The sequence below is a fragment of the Pan troglodytes genome, chromosome 14 (genome assembly GCF_028858775.2).
Source record: "Pan troglodytes isolate AG18354 chromosome 14, NHGRI_mPanTro3-v2.0_pri, whole genome shotgun sequence".
Classification (NCBI taxonomy): Eukaryota; Metazoa; Chordata; class Mammalia; order Primates; family Hominidae; genus Pan; species Pan troglodytes.
Window position 1 is genome coordinate 97959703 of NC_072412.2, and position 26639 is coordinate 97986341.

At 35.1% G+C, this 26639-nt stretch overlaps 1 protein-coding gene and 1 long non-coding RNA gene across 3 annotated transcripts in view; one reads left to right on the plus strand and one right to left on the minus strand.

Annotated features, from left to right (window-relative positions):
• The window catches only part of GPC5 (glypican 5), a 1453661-nt gene that overhangs the window by 929416 nt on the left and 497606 nt on the right, over positions 1 to 26639 (plus strand). The gene's annotated exons all lie outside the window — the stretch shown is intronic.
• LOC129136735 (uncharacterized) lies at positions 1889 to 21919 on the minus strand. Its single transcript, XR_008538689.2, has 4 exons — positions 19261 to 21919; positions 13656 to 13825; positions 4192 to 4242; positions 1889 to 2150 (listed from the first exon to the last, which is right to left on the minus strand). It is a non-coding gene; the product is annotated as an uncharacterized LOC129136735 (long non-coding RNA).

Below are 26639 nucleotides of genomic sequence, written 5' to 3' on the forward strand. Positions count from 1 at the left end.
CAAAATTAAATTTACTCTTATATGTTCCAGCAATCACAGTACCCAAATGAATTCACATGAAAACTGGCACATGGATATTTACAGCAGCTTTATTTGTAATTGACAAAACCTGGAAGCAACCAGGTTGCTCTTCAGTAGGTAAACACATAAATGCGGTACATCCTACAATGGAATATTATTCAGCAGTGAAGAGAAATGAGCTGTCAAGCCATGGAAAGAACATTACAGGCATATTATTAAAAGAAAGAAGCCAGTCTGAAAAGGTTATATACCATGTGATTCCCACAATATGAGGTTCTGTGAAGGGCAGAATTGTGGTGACAGTAAAAAACAATCAGTGGTTGCTAGAGGTTGGGGAGCAGGAGGGATGAAAGATGGAGCACAGATGATTTATAGGGAACTGAAATCATTTTGCATAGTACCCTAATTGTGGATACATGTTGTTATACATTTGTGCAGACCTGAAGAATGTACAATATCAACAGTGAATCCTAACGTAAACTCTGGATTTTGCATGATTATGATATGTCAATATAGATTCATCAATTAAAAGTAGCACTCAGTGTGTGATGTTGATAATGGGGGAGGCTATGCACGTGTGAAGGCAGGAGGTATGTGGGAAATCTCTGTATCTTCCTCTCCATTTTTGCTGTAACCTAAAACTATTCTTAAAAAAATAATTATTAAGTGATGGCTTGACATAAGCTAGATCATCTCAAAATATTTCTAGTCAAAGAACAGGTCATAGAGGTGAATCCAGAATATACATATATCATACGTATGTATCATATGTATTTATATTATATATTATATACAATATATACATTATGCTATTTGATTACAGCATTCTCTTTTTCCAGTGTTTCTTTATGCTTGTCTTGCTGGTAATAAAGACAGTCCTCAGGGCAAAATGTTTTATTATGTCGTGATGTGTTAATTTTGGGGAATTGTTTTCCAGTTATGAATATTTACTTTGATAAGGTTTCCAATAAGAATGCCTTGTGTATTTGAGTAATCAAGGATATATTTAAGAAGCCATTAAGTGCTTTGGATAAGACGGGCTCATCTTATCGCATCAAAATTGAGAAATATATACAGAGAATCATGCTTTATAACGTTAACTACACTTCTGCTATGTTTATTCCAACTTTCCATTAAGAAATGAACTAAATAGTATTATAACTACCCAATTAGCTAGCAGTGTCCAATCTGTAGTATGATTAAGAATCTTTGATCTCCTACACAATGAAAAATGTTCTGTGGATGTATATAAAAATCTGAGCTTATACATCTGAGCTAGAGAATTACCAAAACCACTGCAAATGCTGTGCTATTTTAGAATTAATTTCAATAAATCTATGTTTCTGCAGATCTTGACATTCTCAAAAGGCATTAAAGGGCAGGTAAAGCCAGATAGTTTAATATAAAAATTTTATTTAAAGTAAGTACCTATTTTCTAATCAACACCTTATAATTATCAGACAGCTGATTATCTTGCTATGTCTTTACAATGAATTAAATGTATTTATGATGATAAATGCACACACGTAAACTTTCAAAAACATTTCTTTCTTCATATGAGGCCAAAAATATGCAGGGTATCTGTACCTATGAACAAAAAAACATATATATGAAAATGAGCACGTAGCTAAGTGTTCACTTTTTATAGCAAACTAAGATGTATGTTTAAATATTTTACTAAAATTAATACTGCCTTAGTATTTGATGTTGTTTGAGTAGAGATGGAATTCTGGATTATTAATTAAGGACACAATCAGGAAATAGTTACATATTACACATTTCCATAGTAAAGTTGTATGAAAATGGTAATTATGTAGTTTATTTCCAAGGAAACAGTCATGGTATACAATGATGAAAACAAGTCAAATTGGGGAAAGTAACCCTTTATTCAAAGACTATATTCATGATCCAAGCCAAAAATGAACATTAAGCAAGTCAATGCAATCAAATCCTAGAGTGTCTACTCTCAGTTTCTGAAATCTGACTGAACCTAACTTTTTTTAAAAAGATGGGAATCTCTCTATGTCATCCAGGCTGGTCTTGAACTCTTGGCCTTAAGTGATCTTCCAGCTCCAGCCTCTCAAGTAGCTGGGACAACAGGTGCTTTGCCACTGCTCCTGGCTTTGAACCTAAATGTTAAATACATTTGAAAATAGTTACAAAATGAAAATAGTCTTGGATTTTCAAGTACTTTAAGAATTTTTACTTGGAAACATTCCCTTAATATTTTAAGCAATGTCATTTTAATTGCTTTTTCTTTGATTTCTGAAAGGGCTGAACTTGAAACTGTTAAGATATAAAATAAAAAATCAGACAAACGGTTGTATTGATTATAAAATAAACCACTGCTGTAGCTTTTAAAAGAGCCTAAATATTTGGCTTTTAGACCTAACAGGTATAAAAACCCAATCCGGTTTTTATGCATAAAATAATGAAACCATTTGCCTCCTTATATTTTGTACTATATAGCATTTAGTGTCATCGGATAGGCCAATTGGTTGTAAAATCAAAAATGTTATCTAATGAACGTTATTCTCTCATAAACCACTAAAGCAGCAAAGGAGTTCTCTTTAACACGTGGTTTTCAAAATTGCATTTGCTTACTACAGTCCATCTTCATTTTTTTAAAAATTTGGTAATAGACATATTTTAAGCAGTCTTTGCTGGCAACATGATGAAAATAATGATTTTTATTTTAGTTTCAGGAAAGTTTGAATAAAAAGTATGTCCACATTCTCAAGTAGAGATTAGTTGATAAAAAAGTTTAAAAATATCAAATTACAGGCATCATTAAATTTCCATAAATTTTTCCTAATAAAAACGACTTCTAGAGGCTTTACTCTGGTGTTTCACAATAAACTTTATCTCATCAAGCACGTATGGAGAAAATAAATTTAGTCACTAGTTCCATCTATACTGGGACTAATCTTTAAAGGCATACTGTTGTATCATATATTGTCAACTTCCAACTTTTGGTAAGAGATATATGAGAGACACAAAGATTTTTTTTAATTGTAAGATAAAGATTATAGAAGACGATATCATACAAATTAATCTATAAGATTAAATGAAATTATTTGTGTGAATAATTTCAATGTAATGCTATAAGAGTTTTAGTAACTTGTTTTACAGAAAAAAATGTAAATTTTCTTCAAAAATATATTGATTGCATAATTAAGAGGTGAGTTGCTGATGTAGTAAAATAAAGTTTGTATAAAAAATAAAATTTTATTAATTAAAAACTTAGCTAGGTGCAGTGGCTCATGCTTGTAATCCCAGTGCTTTGGGAGGCTGAGAAGGGAGAATTGCTTGAGTCCAGGAGTTCCAGACCAGCATTAGCAAGGACAACATAGTGAAACTTATTAAAATGGTTTATTGTTATTTACATAATATAAAAAATGTAGTATAGTCAATAAAATATTAAGAAAATCTAGGCTGTTGCGTTTATTGAGGGGGAAATCTTTACCAATAAAAATGTCAAATGTAAGGACAATACAATTTATGCCATTATGAAACGGGAAATTGGAGCAGATTGTTTCTGAGAAGAAATACTGTTTTGTTACATAGGACATACAAGCTCATAATTTGCCTTACTATTATCCTAAAGTTTTCATTCTTTACCTTGATGATTAGTTTAATATATTGGCTTCTCAATTCCCTGATACCTTCAATGATCTTTTCCTCTACTTCACCATCACCACACACTTCCAGTGTCACTTTCATCACTTCAAATTGTTTGATTCCTAAATCAGGCCACATCTTCTTACCTTTGCAGCTACTTTGACCTATTCAGTTGCCTGCTTTCGGTTATGGTGCCCACTGCTCTGAGCTCTACTTTTTAATCTTCACTCTACATTCAACAAAGCACTGTTTCTCCCCTGGAATATTGCAGTAGCCTCCTAACTCATTTCCATGAACTGGCTACTGGGGGACATTGTTCACAATGTCTGCTATGGTCTAAATGTTTGTGTATGAAGTTCATTGTTTAAACCCATCCCCAATATTGTGGCATTAAGAATGTGGGGTCTTTGGGAGGTGTTTGAGTCATGAGTCCTCCGCCCTCATGAATGAGATTAGTGTCCTTATCAAAAAGACCTGGGAAGGCTTGTGCACCTCTTCTTCCATATGAAGACACACATAAGTTACCGTCTATGAGGAACAGGCTCTTACCAGATAATGAATCTGTTCATATCTTGGTCTTGCACTTCCCAGCCTCCAGAACTGTGAGAAATAAGTTTTTTTTTTTAATTACCAAATTTAAGGTATTTTGTTACAGTAGCCCAAATAGTCTAAGACAATCATAAATGATTCCTTGAAAAATATGAGTATTTTAATTCCAGCCTCTGGATTAAAAAACTTTCATTAATTCTCATTGTTTTTAAGATAATGTTCTAATTTCTAACAAATCCAAAAACATATAACCACTTTGTATTACTTTAGCTTTGGTCAGAGATTCAGAGTTCTCTTCAGTGTATTTATTTAGATCTATAAATATTATTTTATCATACTTATGTACAAATATCTCCATGCACTTCCCTTTCATATATTAGGACATTATTCAGTAATTTATATTTTGCCTCACCATCTACAACGTAAGATATTTGTATATTTACCATTTCAGTTAAAATAATTTAAATAGATAATACATGAAACTATACCATAGTGAGATGTGAAGTTTGCAACAATAATTTGTTTTCTGTTTCATTTACAGAGAAACATTTATCTTATTTCTAAATAACAAGATAGATCTGGTAGTGTCCTCCTTTGTAGCTATCAGAAAGCACTGGGTGTTGCCACACCACTTAGACACTTACTGCAAAGTGATACTTCACCGTCAGTTAGATCAATATGTCTGTGCCTTCATCCCAGGAGGCCAGCAGGGCAGGAAATTGCAAATTAGTGATAGAGTTTGGAAGAGCAAGTGAGGTTCAATTGCCCTATATTATGAAAAAGCGTATAATGCTTTCAGTTTGATTTTGTAGTTGTGCTAATATTTTTGTCGTTAAACTGCTCCTTTTATTTTCCCTTCCTTTGAAATGGAACTGAAATCACTTTATGGTATATTACTATTTTATTTTTCTTACAGCTGCTTATTCCATTATGTGAGTTCTCAAATTCTGCTTTTGACAAACTAGGCAAACTAGGCTATTTAGATATGAATCAGAAATGTATTGAAACACAATAATATAATTATCTTGATTTATAATAATGCCTTATATTTTTAAAGTGGACAGATCTTAGCATAATTTTTATAAAATTAAATTTTCAGTAATTTTTTCTAACTCTAACCACATTTCAATAAAATATTAGTGGTTTCAAAATCACAATTCCAACATTTGAACTGATCAGCATAATCTTCATTAATTAATATAAATAAAATATAGTGGGATTTTATATTCTGTTAAAACCTATTATTTATAAAATTAATTTGAAACATTTGATTTCCTTCCATATCAAAAAGTTTTCAGGGCATATCTTATTATCCATTCCTATCTTCTCTAATCTATTGTCTTCTCTGTTTCATTATTTTGGGACAAATGGTGGAAGCCTGTTTTTTGGGAACTGAGATAATAGATAATTGAGGAATAATTTTTTATTGTTGTTTTCCTGCCCAGCCTGCTTCAAACCTCAACATTTGGGGAGTGGGGAGGTTAGAATCTAAGAAGAATTTCCTTCTAAGGTTTCTAGAAATACCTGAGACTGGATAATTTATAAAGAAAAGAGGTTTAATTGACTCACAGTTCCACATGACTGGGAAAGCCTCAGGAAACCTATAATCATGGCAGAAAGGGGAAGCAAACACACCCTTCTTCACATGGCAGGAGGAAGGAGAAATGCCAAGTAAAGAGGGGAAACCCCTTTATAAAACCATCAGCTCTCCTGAGAACTCACTATCATGAGAACAACATGGGAGTAACCACCCCATGATTCAATTACCTCCCATCAAGTCCCTCCCACGACATGCAGGGATTATGGGAACTGCAAGTCAAGATGAGATTTGGGCGGGGACACAGCTAAACCATATCATCATCTATCACTGCAGAATTAGATAGATGCAGAATTAGAAGGCCACCCTGCAGAATTAGAAGGACTTCACCCAAAATTTGGTTCAGATGAGAAGACTGATGATTCTATACATACACCAAAATTATGTAAACAGGCTTATTACTGAATGAGGATTTATGGGAGAGCAGGACAGTCTTCCTAATTTGGTCCAAAAATGACTGATAAAAGGAAAAAGACTGGTTTGGAATTTTTATGGTGGTTTTGGGGAGTGGTCAAAGTGAGGTTCACAACTGCAGGCAGGGTCTTATGTAGTTTTGAACCTCCTGCCAGCACCAGAGGAGAAAGCATCAGGCTCTCTCAACAGCTTGCAACAATGTGGGGCAGAAATAGGGGTGAGTCTTAAAAGTTTTCCATAGTCAAACTTTTGATTACAACAACTATTCACTAAATGCATTTTTCTTCCCAAAGACTGAAGTTTGGTCTTTTTTCATATATTAGCTGACTGATTATATGATATGAGAATATGAGTAAACAGGTCAAAATCATGAGACATTTGAAGAGAATATCATTGATTTCAAAAGAAAAGCAATATGATGGATTACTGATTTCCTCAGAAACACAACTGTAAGAACAGATGGACCAGTACTTTTGAATTAGCATAATAAAAATACAACAGCATAATATATCAAGAGAAAAATGTTAGTAATATTAAATAAAAGTGCATGAGGAGTTACCAGAATAATTATGATCCATGAAACATTCAATAAATTCAGAATATCATAGTAATATAACAAAATAAGCAAATCAAAAAACAAGACCAAAGAAATATTTCAAAAGATCACAGAAAGAGAAGTAAAATTGTGAGGAAGAACTATGTGAAAAGTAATCATAATGACTGTTCTGGCATTTAAAAATATAAAAGACAGATTGAATGTATGTAATATAAAGTATACTTTCTAATGTATGAAAGAGAAAAAATAACTAACAACCCACACATAGTAGTAGCATTTAAAAGACAAAGAAATGGAGATGACATCAGCAAAATAGAAGAATAGGAAGTCTTGGGCTGCAGTCTCTACCAACCGCCCCAATCCCCCATGCCACCCAACACCCACAGAAAGTATAGCTAGCAACTATATAAAAACCACGCATCTTTTTGAAAACCTCGATACTTGGCAACTATCTTGAGACACCCACGTCATTTGTGGAACTGAATGAAAATAAATTAGATGAGTAGGAATTACCTCACTATGATGCTGTCCTTCATCCCCTCTGAAGTCAGCACAATGCCAGACAGAGGATTTCCCTGGGCCCACAGTTTCTACATTGGGGGAAAGAAAACTGGAGGCATCCAATCTTCCCTAGCATTCTGAGACACTTCCCAGAAAGCCCACTTCAGTCTCAACTCAGGGGGAACAATGGGGCTAAAGGCATAGCTAAACTGCCTGAGGTCAGATAGAAACAAAGGAGGTAGAGCTCTTAGTGACCAGCCTACAGATCTCGCTGGTACTTTTGTGTTCTTGACAGCTCAATCAGTGATACCAGCTGACTTTATAACCACTCTTTAAAACTGAGCTGATTGCCTTCATAAGTAAGGTAAGAAGTTCATTTTACTTTGAGTCTCTAGATAGCTAATCTCCATACTTTGCCTCAGAGCATGACCTAATGACCCTGCCCAGGCAGGGACACTCCCACCCCCATACATTTTGGGGAAGTATAGAGGCTAGACCTGCTTGACCTGAGCCATCAAATGGCCACTCAGCCAAAAGCTCACCACAGGCCTCCATCTGAGTGAGAGGCAATCCTCAGTCATGTATTTCCAAGGAGCATAGCTTCTGATCCTGCCTGTCCCAAGCAGTGACTGACTAATCTCAGAGCACAGCCCGTAGCCCTGCTCAACTGCAGATCCCATACAGTAGAATTTCCTGGCCAGGAAATACTTCTGCTTCCTAGCCTGAATAGAAGGGAAAGCAGTATCCAGCCAGCAGCTCTTCCTGACAGCAGAATCTTGCCAGCAATTCTGGATGGCAGAACTCAGCTAGCAGCCCCACCTGACATTACAGCAAAGTCAGTGACCCCATGAATTAGAGAACACATAACAAGATCTGCCTGCCTGGGATTGTCACCAACTGGCCTTTCCAGAGTCACTGGCTAGTTTAAATAGCAAGGGTCTATTCCTGCCAAATAACACTTAAAAAGATCAGAAGAGGAGGCCGTCTCCTCAAATTCACAGAAAACAATGCAAGCACACAAGGATTATGAAGAATTAGGGAATCATTACACTCCAAGGGAAACTAATAAAGCTCCAATAATGGACCCTAAAGAAATGGAGATCTCTGCAATGACTGACAATTCCAAATATTCTTCCTAAAGAAGTTCAGTAAACTATAAGAATATATGGATAAAAAAATCAAGTAAAATTTGGAAGACAACTCACAAAGTGAGCTTTACAACAAAATAGAAACAATTTTAAAAAATAGAAATCCTAGAGATGAGGAATGCAATGATTGAACAGAAAAATTAAATAGATTCAACAGAAGATGTGATTAAGCAGCAGAAAAAAATCAGTGAGCTGGAAAACAAAATTTACAATTATTCAATCAAAGGAGCCAAAAGACAAAAGAATGAAAACATGTAACGAAATCCTACAGGAATTATGGGACACCATGAAGAGACCAAACTTACACAATAGAAGTTGCAGAAGGTGAATAAAGAGAACAAGGGCCATAGAGCATATTTAAAGAAATAAGGGCTAAAAAAAATGTCCATATTCTGTGAACAGATGCCAACATCCAGGTGTAGGAAGCACAGAAGTCTTCACTCAAATACAACTGAAAGAGGTGTTAATCAAGACACATAATAATCAAACTACCAAAAATCAAAGACAAAAAATTCTGGAGCAGCAAGAAATAAGAAACTCATCACATACAAAGAAGTGTCACTATCAGCAGATTTCTCAGGAGAAACACTGCAGGCCAGGAAAGAGTGGGATGACATATTCAAAGTGCTGAAGAAACACAAGCTTTTAACCAAAAATACTTTAATCAGAAAATTGGTCTTTTAGGAATGAGGAAGAAATAGAAACTTTCCCAGAAAAATGAAAGCAAAGGGATGTCATAACCATTACGCCAGTCTTGTAAGAGTTGCTAAAAGGACTTCTTTAAGCTGAAACAAAAAGTCACAAATTAATAATGATACATATGAAACTACAAAGCTCAGTGGTATAAGTAAAGCAGAGCCATATTCAGAATACTGAAGTACTGTAATGATCACAGGTAATTTTATCCCTGGTACAAGAATTAAAAGGCAAAACTATTAAAACTATAGCTGAAATAAATCGTCAAGGGACACACATTACAAAGTGATGTAAATTCTGACCTCAGTAACATAAAATGTGTGTGGGAGGAGCAAAAGTGTGGAGTTGTATGCAAGTTAAGTTTTATCAGCTTGAAATAGGCTGTTTTTTATATATATATATATATATATATATATATATATATATATATATATATACATCTTATATGTAAACCTCATGAGAAACACAAAGCAAAAATTATTAGGACAAAAAATTAAAAAGGTCAAAGCATACCACTTCTTAAAAAAAATCAATACATAAAGGAAGACAGCATAAGAGGCAGAAACAAAGTATCTACAAAACAACCAGAAAACAATTAACAAAATGGTAATAGTAAGTCCTTGCCTATCAATAATTACCTTGAATATAAATGCATTAAATTCTCCAAAAAAGAAAGTAACTGAAAGGATAAAAAAGCCCCAACTATTTGCTGCCTATAAGAGCCTCACCTTGTATTTTAGGACACACACAGACTGAAAATAAAGGGATGGAAAAAGATATTCCATGCAAATGAAAACAAAAAGAAAAGCTCAAAAACTGAAATAGACACATAAGAACATCATATGATAATAAAGGGGTCAATTTATCAAGAGGATATAATAATAGTAAGTATACATATACTCAACATTGGAGCACCTAAAAATATAAAACAAATATGAAATGATTTTGAGAGAGAGAGATTGCCATACAATAATAGTAAGAGACTTTAATATATCACTTTTAACAATGGACTGATTATTCATACAGAAAATTAATAAGAAAACATTGACATGAACAACACATTAGATCAAATGGACCTAACAGACATATACAGAACATTCCATCCAATAGCAACAGCATACACAATATTCTCAAGCACACAGAGAACATTCTCCAGGATAGATCACCTGTTATGACAAAAGCCTGAGTTTTCTCAAGAAGTCTGAAATTATAGCAAGAATCTTCTCTGACCCACAATGGTATAAAACTAGAAATCAATAATGAGGAATTTCAAAAAACTCACAAATACATATAAATTAAACAGCATGCTCCTGAACAACTAATGGGTCAATACAATTTTTAAAACAATAATTTAAAAATATCTTGAGACAAACAAAAATGGAAACACAACATGCCAAAACTTATGGAATACAGCAAAAGAAGTTCTAAGAGGAACGTTTATAACAATAAATGTTTACCTAAAAAAAACCCAGATTTCAAACAATTAATCTTATTCATCAAGGAGCCAGAGAAAAACTAAACACAAAGGTAGGGGAAGGAAGGAAATAATAAAGATTGGAGTAGAAGTAAATGAAATGGAGACTAGCAAAATAATACAAAAGATTAATGAAACTAAGCATCAGGTTTTAAAAATTTTTAATTTAATTTAATTTAATTTGAGATGGAGTTTCACTCTTGTTGCCCAGGCTGGAGTGCGATGGCATGATCTCGGCTCACTGCAACCTCCACCTCCCAGGTTCAAGCGATTCTCCTACCTCAGCCTCCCAAGTAGCTGGTATCACAGGCATGCGCCATGACAGCTGGCTAATGTTTTATATTTTTAGTAGAGATAGGCTTTCTCCATGTTGGTCAGGCTGGTCTCGAACTCCCGACCTCAGGTGATTTGCCCGCCTTGGCCTCCCAAAGTGCTAGGATTACAGGTGTTAGCCCCGCACCCAGCCAGGTTTTTTCTTTTTTTTTTTAAATTAATTTATTTTTAAACACAAACAAAATGAACAAACCTTTAGCTGTATTAACGAGAAAAAAAGACTCAAGTAAATAAAATCTGAGGTGAAATCAGAGACATTAGAACTGATACCACATAATAGAATCATAAGCAACTATTATAAATATATAGCAACAAATTGGATAACCCAGAAGAAATGAATATTCTCCTAGGCATATACAACCTACCAAGATTGAATCATGCAGAAATAAAAAATCTGAAATGACCAATAAGAAGTAAGGAGATTGAATCAGTAATAAAAATTTTCCCATCGAAGAAAAACCCAAGACCTGATGGCTTATGGTTGAATTCTACCTATTTTTTAAAGAACTAGTACTAATTCTCAAAGCCTTCCCAAAAATTGAAGAGGAGGAACTCTTTCTTTAGCTCATTTATCAAGTCACCATCACCCTGATACCAAAGTCAGACAAGGACATTACAAGAAAATAAAACTACAGGCCAATATCCTTGATGAACATAGATATAAAAATCCTCCATTATATTCTAGCAAACTGAATTTATCAACACATTAAAGGGATCATCCATCATGATCAAGCGGTGTTTCTCTCGAGACACAGGAAGCTTCAACATAAGTAAATCAGTAACTGTGATACATCACATTAACAGAATGAAAGACAAAAACCATATAATTCTCTTATTAGATGCAGAAAAAAGCACTTGACAAAATTCAACATTCTTTCATGATAAAAACTCTCACCAAATTTAGTATAGAAAGAATGTACCTTAACACACTTAAGGCCATATATGAGAAGTCCACAGCTAACACTGTACTCAGTGGTAAAAAATTGGAAAGCTTTCCTTTAAGATCTGGAACAAGATGAGGATGCCCACTTTCACCACTCCTATTCAACATAGTATTGAAAGTCCTTACTAGAACAATTAGTCAATAGAGAAATAAATGAATTATGCTAAGTAAAACAAGGTAGGCACAGAAAGGCAAATACATGTGTAGAATCTACACATAAGAATCCCTTATGTGTAGAATCTAAAACAATTGAACTCATAGAAGCAGAGAGCACAAAGATAGTTACAGAGATTGGAGGCTGGGAAGAATAGAGAGATTATGGTCAAATGGCCCAAAATCTCAGACAGAAGAAAGTTCTTGTTTGCTCAGATCTATTGCACAGCATGGTGAATATAGTTGAAAATAATGTACTGTAATTTCAAAATTGCTAAGAGTCAATTTCAAAAGTTCTCACCACACAATTGATGTGTTTGAGAGCGTAAGTATATTAATTAGCTTAATTTTATTACATGTTGTATATATAAATCATCACATGACTTTTTACTCCATAAATATATGTTATAAATTTTCAATTTACAATAAAATAGTTTTTAAAAGACCAAGACAATTCAAAAAGTTTAGAGAGACAATAAGTCACATATAAAGGAATAAAAATTATATAGATATCAAATTTCTCAACACAAACACTGGAAACAAGGCAATGGTGTAATAACTTGAAAGTTTTGATGAAAGTAACAGAAGTTAAAATTGTATACAAAAAAGACTATTTCAGTATAAAGTCATATAGCCACTCTTCTCTAGCCTACAAGTCTTCAGAAGCTTTGCTGCACAAATATCCACAATGAAAAAATTTTGTACTTGGTTAATATTTTTAAATCAGTTTTTATTTTCTATTTCAATAATATATTATTTATTTTAAAATATTTTAAAAACGCTAACAAAATATACGTTTTTCTATTGAGATCATCAGGAAAAGACAAAAAATAAATAACAAACGTACAAATGAAAAGATACTAACTACATACAAAGTAGAGATTTTAGTGATAGTATGGGAATAGTATATATAATTTTTAAAAATTAGGTAAAATTGATACACTTTTGAAATAACACAATTTATCAGAATCGATTTCTACTTAATGCATATTTATTAAAAATATGGAATAAAATTACATTTAATGTTAAAATATTGGTAGCAATATTTTTAAAGACAGAAACAAGGTTATGAAGTCCACAATGAACATTTCTGTTCAACATTGTTTTCAAGGCCCTACCTCAGGCAATACCAAGATAAAGATAAGAATATAAGGATTGTAATTGAGAAAAAAAAGTTATTTTTCCATATGATGTTATTTACATACAAAACAAAAAAGAATCCACCTACAAATTATTTGATATAATACAAGTGTTTAACAAGGTCGTAGATAAAAATTGATGCATAGAGACAATTAGTACAGAAATTTCAGTTGCATTTCTATACAAAGGCAGCAAACTAGAAAGTTTAATTAAAGATAATATATAACTTAAAATTGTATGAGAGAATAACAAGTATCTAAGAATAAATCTATGATGTAAAAAATACAGAGAAAATGATACGAATTAGAGGAACCAATTAAGACGTATCATGTTCACGGGCAAGATGACAATAGTGTGAAATAATGATTCTTTCTAAATTCATCAGTGTTCCAATCAAAATTCTGAAGTAATTATTTATAAAACTCAAGAATGTGATTTTAAGATTTTTGTGGAAGAGTAAAGAACAAAGAATATATAAGATGCTCAGAAGAAAAGAAGTGATGAGATACCTGTTAAACCAGATGACTTAACTCTTGAGCTTTGGTTATTCAGTGTGACATAGGTGCAGAAACAGTCAGAATGCTGAGAAACAGAACCATGCTTGTGTGGAACTTCATTATATGACAAAATTGGCATGCCATATCAGTGCGACAGAGAAGGGGCTATTCCACAAATGAACCTGAAAAACATATGAAAAAAAATTGAATAACTCATATATTGACACAAAAAATTAATCATTTATGTAAAAATATCAAAAAACGTGGCTAAAAATATAAATGAACATCTATTAGACTCAAGTAATATGTGTTATTCATAAAAGGTGGGTTATAACAGGAAATGTTGTGTTTAATTATATTAAGAGAATTAATTCTTAAAATGTTACCATAAACTAAGCAAGAAGCTAGGTTACAAACTTGGATAATTGTACACAACTAGAAAAGTATTGGTGTCAAGAACACATAAAGAACTCTTAAAAATGAATAAGGAAATGCTAATAATTCAATGGAAAACTGCCAAAAGACATAAGTAGATATTTTGCAGAAATAAAAACACATGTAGTCAATAAACATATGATAGGCAATAACATTACTGATCATGAAGATTCCAATCAAGATAGCCGTATGATGCCATTTTCCACCTATTGTATCACCAAGAATATTAAGTCTGGAATAACAATGTTGGAGAAGATGTGTATCTATGGTGTCTTGATATATCACTGGTGGAAGTATACATTAGTAAACCAGTTTTGAAAATAGTTTTATTTTCTAAACAATCAAAATTAAAATATTTATGCACTTGAAAACCCAGCCATATTTGGTATATATCCAAGAGCAACACCTGCCCATGTACACCTGTTTGCAAAATAAGAGTGGAGGATATTGGAAAAAATAATATCGATGGTGGTGCTGTTCACAATAGCAAAAGTCTAGAAACAATTGAAATGTGTATCAGTGGGAGACTTGATGAAGTAACTTCCAGATAGTCATATGATGATACGAGTTTTAAAAGAAATATAATGGTACACAACAACATGGATTTATCTTGAAAAATATAGAAAAAGTATGTTCCTAAAGATTGCATGCATCATGAAATCTTTCATATAAAGTAATACCTGACTATAAAGAAAGTAAGGAAAGGACAAGCATGGGAATGGAAAGATTCTCAATTTGTCTCAGATTATAAAATGGAGAGGTAAGATTGAAAGGAAGCTTTTGGTTTGTTTTAACTTTTCTTTTTGAGTGGTAGATTTATGGAGCAAAAGTTATTAAAAATTACTAAGTAAATAAATATAAAGCAGACTATATATAAACAAATAACCAGAATATATCATGCACAAAAGTTTAAGATTATTTCAATGATTGGTTTTTGAAGTTCAAAAATAAATGATTACAGCCTTAGCAATTTTAGGGGATGGCTAAATGTTGACTTTATTATCTTACCACTAAACATCTGGTAATAAATGATTCTCTATTCTATTCCAAAACCTATTAAGGCATTTTGAAATTACTTAAAATTTATTTCTATAGAACATGAATTAATTAATAAAAATGTTCAAAATTTACACCATGCACAACTAAGAGAAGTTAGCTGTTTTGAATTGAAATACGTGTCTTTTTTGTAACAGTAATTTTTTAGAAGTTGTTATGTGCCTAATGTTCACAGGAATAAAGTTAATAAATCTGTCTTTGCCACTTTTTCCATGCATTCTATTAATAAGTCTTGTTACCAACATTTTAACACATATTTTATGTTTGACCTTGTCAAAACGCAAGTCATCATGTGGTGATTACAAAGTCATATGTGCCCTGAACTTGTAGGCTGTAAAGCTTTTGCTCTATAACTTGACAAGTAATTCTGATAACAAGTTGTACTGATATACTTTTCCACAAAGAAATCATGCTATTTCATATTAAATCATGGATTCTTTATAATTGCTACTTCCTACTGATACAACAATAGTAATATAACTAAGATTCATTCAACTTATTTTAAAAATAGTTCAAAGCATGTTACCAGAAGTTTTGCTCCTTTTCCCATGTTATCAGTTACTAACAGGTGAAATAGATTATTTTGATAATTTTGACTAATCAACAGTAGTAATGAGACAAAAACCCATTTTGCACAATTTTAGACTAACATTCGTAATTTATTCCTTAGTTCATCAAGTATTACAGAGAATTTACTATGTAGCTAGCAGTATTCTAGTCATTGATGCTGGCGATTCTTTCTAATGGCTAGAGCAAGAACTAAATAAGCAAACAAACATATAAAACTAGATACTGGTAAGATTCAAAAGAGTGCATAATACTGAATGAATTGGGAAGCTACTGTATTCTGGGAGGTCAGAGAATCATAACTGATGAGATGGGATTTAAGCTGAGATCTGAGTCACAAAAGCCAGCCATGCAAAAAATGGGGGAAGAGCATTCCAGGCATAAGTAATACTCATGCAAAGGTCTTAGCCTGAAAATAGTCTTAGAGTGCCAGTGAACATTTTCTGTAAAAGAGGGGGTGGTATTCAACTGGAGAGGAGTAGAGTAAGAGAAGTGACTGATGATGAAGGGAGATGGAATTGAGTTACCTCCTTGAGGAGCAATTAATAGATTGAAGTAGGATTTATGCAGATTAGCTTTAATATATAATTTAATATTAAACTTAATATTAAATTAGCTTTAATTTAATATTTAATAATCTGCATAATATGCAGATTAGCATAATATTTAATTATGCAGATTAGCTCTATGCCTAAATGTTATAAAAATCTGTTATTGATGAAATTAGTATATATGTATACATAGATGTATATATTTTATCTATTTGAAGAAAAATTATTCTCATTAAAAATTTAAGTTCTTTTGGAGGTTTTGTGGTTTGTTTTCATTATAACTGGATTTTGAGGACTGGAAAATCAAAATTCAATACTCAATGAAGAAAATAGTTTATATAAAGCTAAAAAAAATAAGAGCTCCATAACCTTATTATATTTTAAGTTATCTGAGGAAACCTCATCTGAATCTGCAGTATTAAAACCTAAGGACACTGCTCCCCCTGCAGACTCTGGCTTTATCGCCCTTGTCTTCCCAACCACCAGCCTGGAGAGGGAGCATTCCTTCTTGCTTTGCATTGCTGCTTACACACCATTGAACCTCTGTGGGGCACATGCCATCAAATTATATCATATGTTCCCCTCATTTTTACAGTGATCCCCATGCTTCCTGTTTTTCCCCTTTCTTTATTGAAGATTTTGATACCTGCCTTGCTGTATTTCTCTCTAAAATAATTTATGTTCCTTTTTTGATGATTTCAATACCTACCTACATAATCAATTCAACATGCTGACTTCTTTATTTCTTCTCCCCCATTACCATCAACCATCCACTGCATGGGCATATGTTAGATTTTGTCATTACCAATAAGAGCCATACCCCAAATTTCAATTTCAAGCACCTGCTCACTACTCACCACCTCCTTCATTCTATGTCTAATACTGTCAATGAAACTATTATTTGATTCCTCTAGAATCTATCATTCATTGACCCTATCATTTTTTTTTTTTTTTGCTAAATTGCTTTCCTCATTTTCCTCATTATTTTACTTAGACTCACATCGTCTCTTTATGATCACTACCCTGAATATACAAACTCCGTTGACCCTCTTTCCCATCATCATTTCTATTTGGCAAAACTTTTACCCTATTTTAGATTCTCTACCACTGGCCTTTTCTTTCTCTCACAGGGGATAACTTCCCTGCTCATTTCCAAAGTCCTACCTGGCCAGAACTATCCAGTGTACTCCTAATGTATTAACAATTTAATTTATTTGTTTGTTTATTTCGCAAATGTTATTGAGAACACACACACTTAGTCTATAACCTGACCAAGATAGCAAGGTGTCCAGGGTGGCGGGAGAGGAATGAACCAGAGAAAGAGATGTGGGAAATAAGAGTAGGAGGAGGGAAACCTAGACCAAGTGGGCATTGTTGGCCCTATTAAGTTCTTTAGCTTTAACTCAGAGTTAAAATTAGAGCTATTGTTGGCTTTTATGCAGTGCTATTGCAGCATTTGGCTCCAGAGTAGCAAAAGTCGAAACAGAAAAACCAGTTAAGAAGTTATTTACATATTCCAGATCAGAAATAATAGTGTCTTAGACCAGACCCCTTACTTGGAGAGGTAAGTTGTGGAAAGTTGTTGGACTTTGAATGTATTTTAAAGACAAAGCTAAAAAGATTTGTTGATGGATTGGATATAGGTGTGAGTGAAAGAGAAGGTCTGAGATGACTCTATGGTATTCAGCCCAAAAAATTAGAAGGAGGGAAATGTCATTTTCAGAGAAGAGGAAATAAGAGTGGACCAATTTTTATTTATTTTTTGCTTTAGGTTTAGAGGTACATATGCAGGCTTGTTATGTAGGTAAACTTGTAGATAAACTTCACAGAGATTTGTTGTATAAATTATTTAATTATCCAGGTACTCAGTCTAGTACTCAGTAGTTATTTGTTTGATACTCTTCCTCCTCCCCACTCCACCTTCAAGTAGACCACAGTGTCTTTTGTTCCCCATGGTCTGTTATGTCCATGTATTCTCATCATTTAGTGATCATTTACAAGTGAGAACATGTGGAATTCGGTTTTCTACTCCTGCATTAGTTTGTTATGGATAATGGCCTTCAACTCCATCCATGTTCCTGCAAAGGAGTTGATCCTGTTCTTTCTTACTCTTGCATGGTATTTCATGATGTATATGTACCACAATTTCTTTATCCAATGTATCATTGATGGGCATTTGGATTGATTCCATGTCTTCACTGTTGTTAATAGTACTGCAAGGGACACACATGTGCATATGTCTTTATGGCAGAATGATTTATATTCCTTTGGGTATATACCCAGTAATGGGATTTCTGAGTTGAATGGTAGTTCTGTTTTTAACTCTTTGAGGAATTGCCACACTGCTTTCCACAATGGTTGAACTAATTCACACTCCCACCAACAGAGTAAAAGTGTTCCTTTTTCTCTGCAACCTAACTAGCATCTGTTACTTTTTGACTTAAGAATAGCCATTGTCACTGGTGTGAGATGGTATTTCATTGTGGTTTTTACTTGCATTTCTCTAATGATCAGTAATATTGAGCATTTTTTCATATGTTGGCCACATATATGTCATCTTTTGAAAAGTGTGTGTTCGTGTCCTTTGCACATTGTATTAGTCCATTCTCGCATTGCTATAAAGAACTACCAGAGACTCGGTAATTTATAAAGAAAAGAGACTTAATTAGCTCATGGTTCTGAAGGCTGTATAGGAAACTTAGTTTGGGAGGTCTAAGGAAACTTACAATCAGGGCGAAAGGTGAAGAGAAAGGAGGCACATGGCCAGAGCAGAAGAAGAGAGAGAGGAGAGGTGCTACCCATGTTTAGAGAATTCACTGACTATGACAAGAACAGCAAGAGGAAAATGTGCCCCCATGACCCAATCACATCCCTGTAGGCCCCTCCTCCAGCACTGGGGATTACAATTTGACATGAGATATGGGTGGGGACACCAATCCAAACCATATCATTCTGCACCTGGCCCCTACCAAATCTCATGTTCTTCACACATTGCAAAATAAAATTACCTCTTCTCAACAGTCCCCCGAGTTTTAAATCATTTCAGCATTAACTCAAAAGTCCACAGTCCAGAGTCTCATCTGAAACAAAGCAAGTCCTTTCTGCCTGTGAGCCTGTAAAATCAAAAACAAGTTAATTACTTCCAAGATATTATGTTGGTATAGACATTGAGTAAATACTCCCTTTCCAAAAGGGGGAATCTGCCATAACAATTGGCTACAGGCTCCATGCAAGTCCAAAACCCAGCATGGCAGTCAATTCTTAAAGCTCCCAAATAATCTTTTTTGATTCCATGTCTCACATCTAGTCCACATTGATACAAGGGGTGGGCTCCCAAGTTTTTGGGCAACTCCACCCCTGTGGCTCTGCAGGGAACAGCCCCTGTGCCTGCTTTTACAGGCTGGCACTGAGTGCCTGAGGCTTTTCCAGGTACATGGTGCAAGCTGTTGGATCTACTATTCTTGGGTTTGGAGGACAGTGGCCCTTTTCTCACAGTTCTAGTAGGCAGTGCCCCAGTGGGGACTCGGCATGGTGGCTCCAACCCCACATTTCCCCTGTGCACTACCCTGGTAAAGGTTCTTTATGAGGGCTCTGCCCCTGCACCAGACTTCTGCCTGGACATTCAGGCATTTCCATACATCCTCTGAAATCTAGGTGGAGGATCCCAAGCTTCAGCTCTTGCTCTCTGTGCACCTACAGGCTTAACCCCATGTGGAAGCTGCCAAAGCTTATGGCTTACACCCTTGAGAGAAGTGGCCTGAGACATATCTGAAGTCTTTTTAGCTATGGCTAGAGCTGGAGCAGCTGGATCACAGGAAGCAATGTCTTGAGGTTGTTTAGGGCAGCGGGGCCCTGGGCCCAGTCCATGAAACCATTCTTCCCTCCTAAGCCTCCGGGCCTGTGATGGGAGTAGCTACTGAGAAGGTCTTTGAAATGATGTCAAGGCATTTTTTTTCATTGTCTTGGCTATTAACATTTGGCTCCTCTTTACTTATGCAAATTTCTGCAGCTGGCTTGAATTCTTCCCCTGAATGTGGGTTTTTCTTTTCTACCACATGGCTAGGCTGCAAATTTTCCAAACTTGTATGTTCTGCTTTTCTTTTAAATATAAGTTTCAGTTTCAGATTATCTCTTTGCTCACAAATATAAGAATATTTGCTGTTAGAAGGAGCCAGACCACATCTTGAGTGCTTTGCTGCTTGGAAATTTCTTTTGCCAGATATCCTAAATCATCACTCTGTAGTTCAAAATTCCACAGATCTCTAGAGCAGGGACATAATGCCACCAGTCTCTTTGCTAAAGCATAGCAAGAATGACCTTTACTCCAGTTCCCAATAAGTTCCTCACCTCCATCTGAGACTACCTCACCCTGGACTTTATTGTCCATATCACTATCAGCATTTTGGTCACAACAATTAAACAAATGCTAGGAATTTCAAAACTTTCCTTGATCTTCCTGTCTTCCTCTGAGTCCTCCAAACTGTTCCAACCTCTGCCCATTACCCAGTCCCAAACCTGCGTCCACATTTTCAGGTGTCTTTATAGAAATACCCCACTCCCAGTACCAATGTTCTGTATTCATTATCACATTACTATAAAGAACTACGTGAGACTGGGTAATTTATAAAGAAAAAAGCTTTATTTGGCTCATGGTTCTGTAGGCTGTACAGGAAACATGGCTGGGGAGGCACTGGGAAACTTACAATCATGGCAGAAAGCAAAGAGGAAGGAGGCACATCTTACATGGCTGAAGCAGGAAGAGAGGGTGGAGGTGGCACAACACTTTTAAACAATCAGATCTTGTGAGAACTCATTCACTATCATGAGAACAGCAAGGAAGAAATCTGCCACCATGATTCAATCACCTCCCACCAGGACCCTCCTCCAAAACTTGGGATTAAAATTTGACATGAGATTGGGGTAGGGACACAAATTCAAACCATATCACTCAGTTTTTAATAAGGTTGTTTGTTTTTTTTCTTGTAAATTTGTGTCTTATAGGTGCTGGATATTAGACCTTTGTCACATATTTTGCAAATATTTTCTCCCGTTCTGTACATTGTCTGTTTACTCTGTTGATATTTCCTTTTGCTGTGCAGAAGCTCTTAAGTTTAATTAGATCACATTTTGTCAATTTCTGCTTTTGTTGCAATTTCTTTTGGCATCTTTGCCAAAGAATTTGTCATGAATTATTTTCCAGTTCCTATGTCCAGAATGGTATTGCCTAGGGTGCCTTCTAGCCTTTTAAAATCCTTAACAAAATACTTGAAAACCCAAACTGAATCTAGCCGCACATCAAAAAATGGAATCCATCATAATCAAGTAGGCTTTATTTCTGGGATGTAAGGTTGGTTCAATATATGCAAATCAATAAATGTGACTCCATCCCATAACAGAACTAAAGATAAAAACTTCATGATTGCTTCAATAGATCCATAAAAGGCTTTTGATAGAATTCAACATCATTTTGTGTAGCAAACTCTCAATAATTTACATATTGAGCAAACATACCTCAAATTAATAAGGGCCTTATATGACAAACCCACAGCCAACATCATACTAAATGGGTAAAAGCTGGAAGAATTTCCCTTAAAAACTGGCACAAAACAAGGATGCCCCTTCCCACCACTCCTATTCAACATAGTATTGGAAGTCTTGATCAGAGCAATCAGGCAGGATAAAGAAAAAAAGGGCATCCAAGAAGGAAGAGAGAAAGTCAAACCATCCTTGTTTGCAAATGATATGATTCTATATCTAGAAAACCCCATAGTCTTAGCCCAAAAGCTACTTCAGCTCACAAACAACTTCAGCGAAGTTTCAGGATACAAAATCATTTTACAAATATCACTAGCATTCCTATGCATCAATTTTTTAATACTCTGACCCAGTAGATAATTAACACTGTATTGCAGAGAGCAAATAAATAGCGTATGTTACAAAGGTCTCAAATGTAAATGCCTGTGGGGCAACCTAGTCACGTAAGAGAGTGACATGAGCTTGACATAAAATAACAAATGACAATTCAAACTCAGCCTCTATGCCAGGGTGACAACGAGGAATGCTGGACACTGAAATCAGAACTATTCTCTTAGTTGTAGCAGATGGCTGCCATATGGAAATGCAGCCATTGTCGCTGAATCTGCCATTTACTTAAGGAGAACAATATCTCCATTTTTATGGAAATATTCTTAATTTTTAAAAATAACGGTTGCTAATTCAAATAAAGGAAAAAAAACAATGGATGCTAAAGAAAACCTTTGGTCACATGAAGTCTACATGCCACAGCTTGAAACATCTTGTGGGTCAGGTTGGGGGGACCTATGAATTAGAGTTGGAATCAGAAGACCTAACTTTGACTTCTATCTGATCAATTCTATTGCTGTCTTACCTGGAACTGGTCATTTAGCTTGTCTCTGACTTGGCCTCCTATTCTGGAAAGTTAAAAAGGTAGTTAAATTCTAAAGTCTTTAAGTTGCTTTAAGATATATGGATCTAGATTTTGACCGATAGCCAGCCTGTGGGTGATCAAAGCTAGCGGGCTTATGAGAGAGCATGAGTTGAGCGGGTAAGAAAGGTTTTTCTGTTCCCAAACACCTGTCTACTAGTACATCAATGTCTGAGGAGGAGTGGAAAATGGGACTTAGTGGGTGGGTTTGGAGGATCAACCATCACAGAGCACTTGAGTACTGAGATGCCCGCAGCTAAAGAGGAGGATAAGATTCTTGCCTTTTAGGAGTGGAAAGACTGCCTGAGAAGAAAGAGGGTGCTGATAATTTATCAATAAATAGAAGTCAAATATCTGGCTCAAGAAAACGTCAACAGATTATACAATTATATGTAATGACTCATAGGTGGATTAGCTGGTAAGAAAAGTCTTACTTCTCAGTGTTCTGCTTGGTGTTTCTTTACCTGACTGGATGATAGCATAAGAAGCTAATGACCTACAGCTAACGAGCTTTTGTAACATAAATGTAAGACAGCCAGGTTTAAATTCAATTTTTGATTTTTTTCTATAGCTCTTAGGCACATTTAAAAAAATCTTGTAGATGCAGATTCATATCAACCATGATACTAGGATCAAAAATAATAATAACTATTATTACTACTATTAACTCTTTAGCTTGGGTAAAAGTCATGTAGAATAATTAAACAATATCTTACTACTTCATCCTCTCATTTACCCAGTGAAAGTTTTCCATGTTTTATAACTTCAAGTTGTTGTTCCAGATATGTTTGTGAGTTTGTGCATCCATTTTGCAGTGTTTTCCTTTTTTATTAGACTAAGAATTGCTTCTTTTCAAACTGTGTCCAGTCAGTGGATAAAGAAGCTGGTACACAGTGGGTATTGTTATTATACTGAAGGAAGTTAGAAGTCAAGACAAATTTATGGAAACATTATAAATGAAACTTTTGATGAAGGTTTAAAAGATCCCTTGGTCTTATTAAGATATGACAACAAAGAGACTATTACTAGCTCTTTTCAGTCTCCAACAAGGGAGGCAAACATGTTTGACAAACTATGGCAAGATTTTGTTCTATGAAGAAAGAAACTGAAGAAAATTCCAGTTACCTGTCTCAGTTATAAGTGAGGGTTATATATCCTTCTTTCGTGACCACTGTCACTAAAAATTCTTCCCCTGCCTTTGAAAATTTCAGTACATAATTCACCTCAGCAGAGGCATAGGTTTTGACAACCCTTTGATTTCTCCCATTGCCAGGAACCCAAGTGCAAGTCTTAGAAGGTCTTGAAAACATAGGAAACACTTTCCTCAGGCTTGAAAATCCGTTTGCCCAATTTTACACTTCTCTTCAGGTTAAAAACAAATCTCTGTGTTGTTAGGGGTAAAGAATATCTCCTTAGTTCTTTGGTCAATATTACTTTAATGCAGGTTATTTAACATATGGCTTGTGCTTCCACTTCTGTCCAAAATAGATTAATAGGGACCTTGGCTTACTACCTGGAGTTTTCAGGCTATTGCACAGGACGGGAAACCTCATCAGAGCCTGACAGTCTTGTAGAGTTGAGGAAGAAGAGACTAGAGTTTACAGAGGCCAAAATGGCCAGCATTTGTGGAGCACACTACCAGAGAGGAAGGAGTTTCACAGTCAGAAGGAAATCTGAAGAGAGAATCCCCTTAAGCCTTTGGGTCAATAATGATTTGCAAAAGCATGAGAGGTAACTACCAAAAGTGGGGCTGGGTGTTGGGAGGACACTTAAAAGTAATAAAACAATTCCCACAGGACTAGGAATCGTTGTTGTTCCCACCAGCTAGAGTAAAAATCTTGTAATACATGTGTTACTGGGCTACTGGATAGAATTGTCAGAAGGTTATCATCTTAAGAATTTGGCCCTAGACCAGAGGTCCCCAACATTTTTGGCACCAGGGACCGGTTTTGTGGAAGACAATTTTTCCGCAGGATGGAGGGTAGAGGGAGGGATGGTTTCAGGATGAAACTGTTCCACCTCAGATCATCAGGCATTAGTTAGATTAGATTCTCATAAGGAGTACACAACCTAGATCCCTCACATGTACAGTTCACAATAGAGTTCTCTCTCCTATGAGAATCAAATGCTGCTGCTGTTCTGACATGAGGTGGGGAGCTCAGTGGATAATGCTTGCTTGTCTGCTGCTCGCCTCCTGCTATGCAGCCTGGTACCAGTCCAGGGCCTGGGGGTTTTGGGGACCCATACTCTAGACAAAAGCTATTTGTACCTGCTTTAATAAAACTTAAGTGCAAGCCTTGAAACATCACTTGATTTTGGGTAACTTAACTGAATGCCAGAACAAAGGTTAACATCATAGAGGGCATAAAAATCCAGCAATGAACAATGTCCAGCATACAATTATAAATACAGAAAAGCAAAGAAACAGAAAAATATTATGTATATTCAAGAGATAGATGATAGTTGGATATAAACAGATGTAGAGCTGAAAAAGATGATTGAACTAAGATAAGAATGCCAAAACAGTGATTATAATTATTCCTCACATGTTTGAGAGAGTAGAGGAAAACATGCTCATGACTAGGAGAGAAATCGAAGATGTATATATTTTTTAAAAGAGCTAAGAAGAATTTTATTAAGCATATAAATTGGTAAATTGAAAATCAAGCCTAAAAGAGAAAAATCTAGCTACACTCTATGTCAGAAATTATGAATACTGTGGAATTCAGAGGAATGCATGGGTAATTGTCTGCAAAGATACCCTACAGGGTTTATCTGAATATATACTAATTTATCTTTTGCTCTCCAGTGAGGAACACTATACGTGATATAAAGTTAAGTACCCAATATTTTCTGAAGAAACGCTAGAAATACACAATGGCAATTGAATTATTTCCAGCTATCATAAGGTGTGAAGTTTGTTTTAAAATAATAGTTTCCCAATTTTCATAAGTCATAGAAGACACTAAGTTCAGATCTTGAGATTATGACATATTTGTACTTTTGAGATTTAGCATTCAAGTTTAAAAGGCATTTTTGGCCAGGCGCGGTGGCTTACGCCTGTAATCCCAGCACTTTGGGAGGCCAAGGCGGGTGGATCACGAGGTCGGGAGATCGAGACCATCCTGGCTAACATGGTGAAACCCCGTCTCCACTAAAAATACAAAAAATTAGCCGGGCGTGGTGGCAAGCACCTGTAGTCCCAGCTACTCGGGAGGCTGAGGCAGGAGAATGGCGTGAACCCGGGAGGCGGAGCTTGCAGTGAGCCTAGATCGCGCCACTGCACTCCAGTCTGGGTGACAGAGTGAGAGACTCCGTCTCAAACAAAAATAATAAATAATCAAATAAAATTAAATAAATAAATAAATAAAAGGAATTTTTATCTTTTCCACCTTTCCAATAAAGGATTTAGCATTGATCTTAAATAGGTTTGTAAGAGACTTGCTATGAGTCAATGTTTCCCTTTGTTTTCACCAATCAGCTCCATGAGAATAAGGAATAAGAAATTGGTGGTTTGCAAGTTTTGTAAAATCTTTTGTACACAGTTCAAAGAGATTTCCTTAAACTCTTTTTCTCTGTCATAGGGAGTATATCCCCATGTGAATAATGACACAAATTATATTCTGTAAGCAAAATACATAAATACAGTTACATATAACTTAATGATGGGGCTACCTTCTGAGAAATGCATTGTTAGGTGGTTTTGTCACTGTGTGAACAGCATAGAGTATACTAACACAGACCTTCATGGTGTAGGGCACTACATACCCAGGCTGTGTGATATAGCCTGTTGCTCCTATGCTACAAACCTGCATAGCACGTTATTGTACTAAATGATGTAGGCAATTATAATGAAATGGTAAGTATTTGTGTATCTAAACATAGTTAAACATAGAAAAGGTACAGTAAAATGTAGTAGATAAAAGGTGTTACAGGTATATA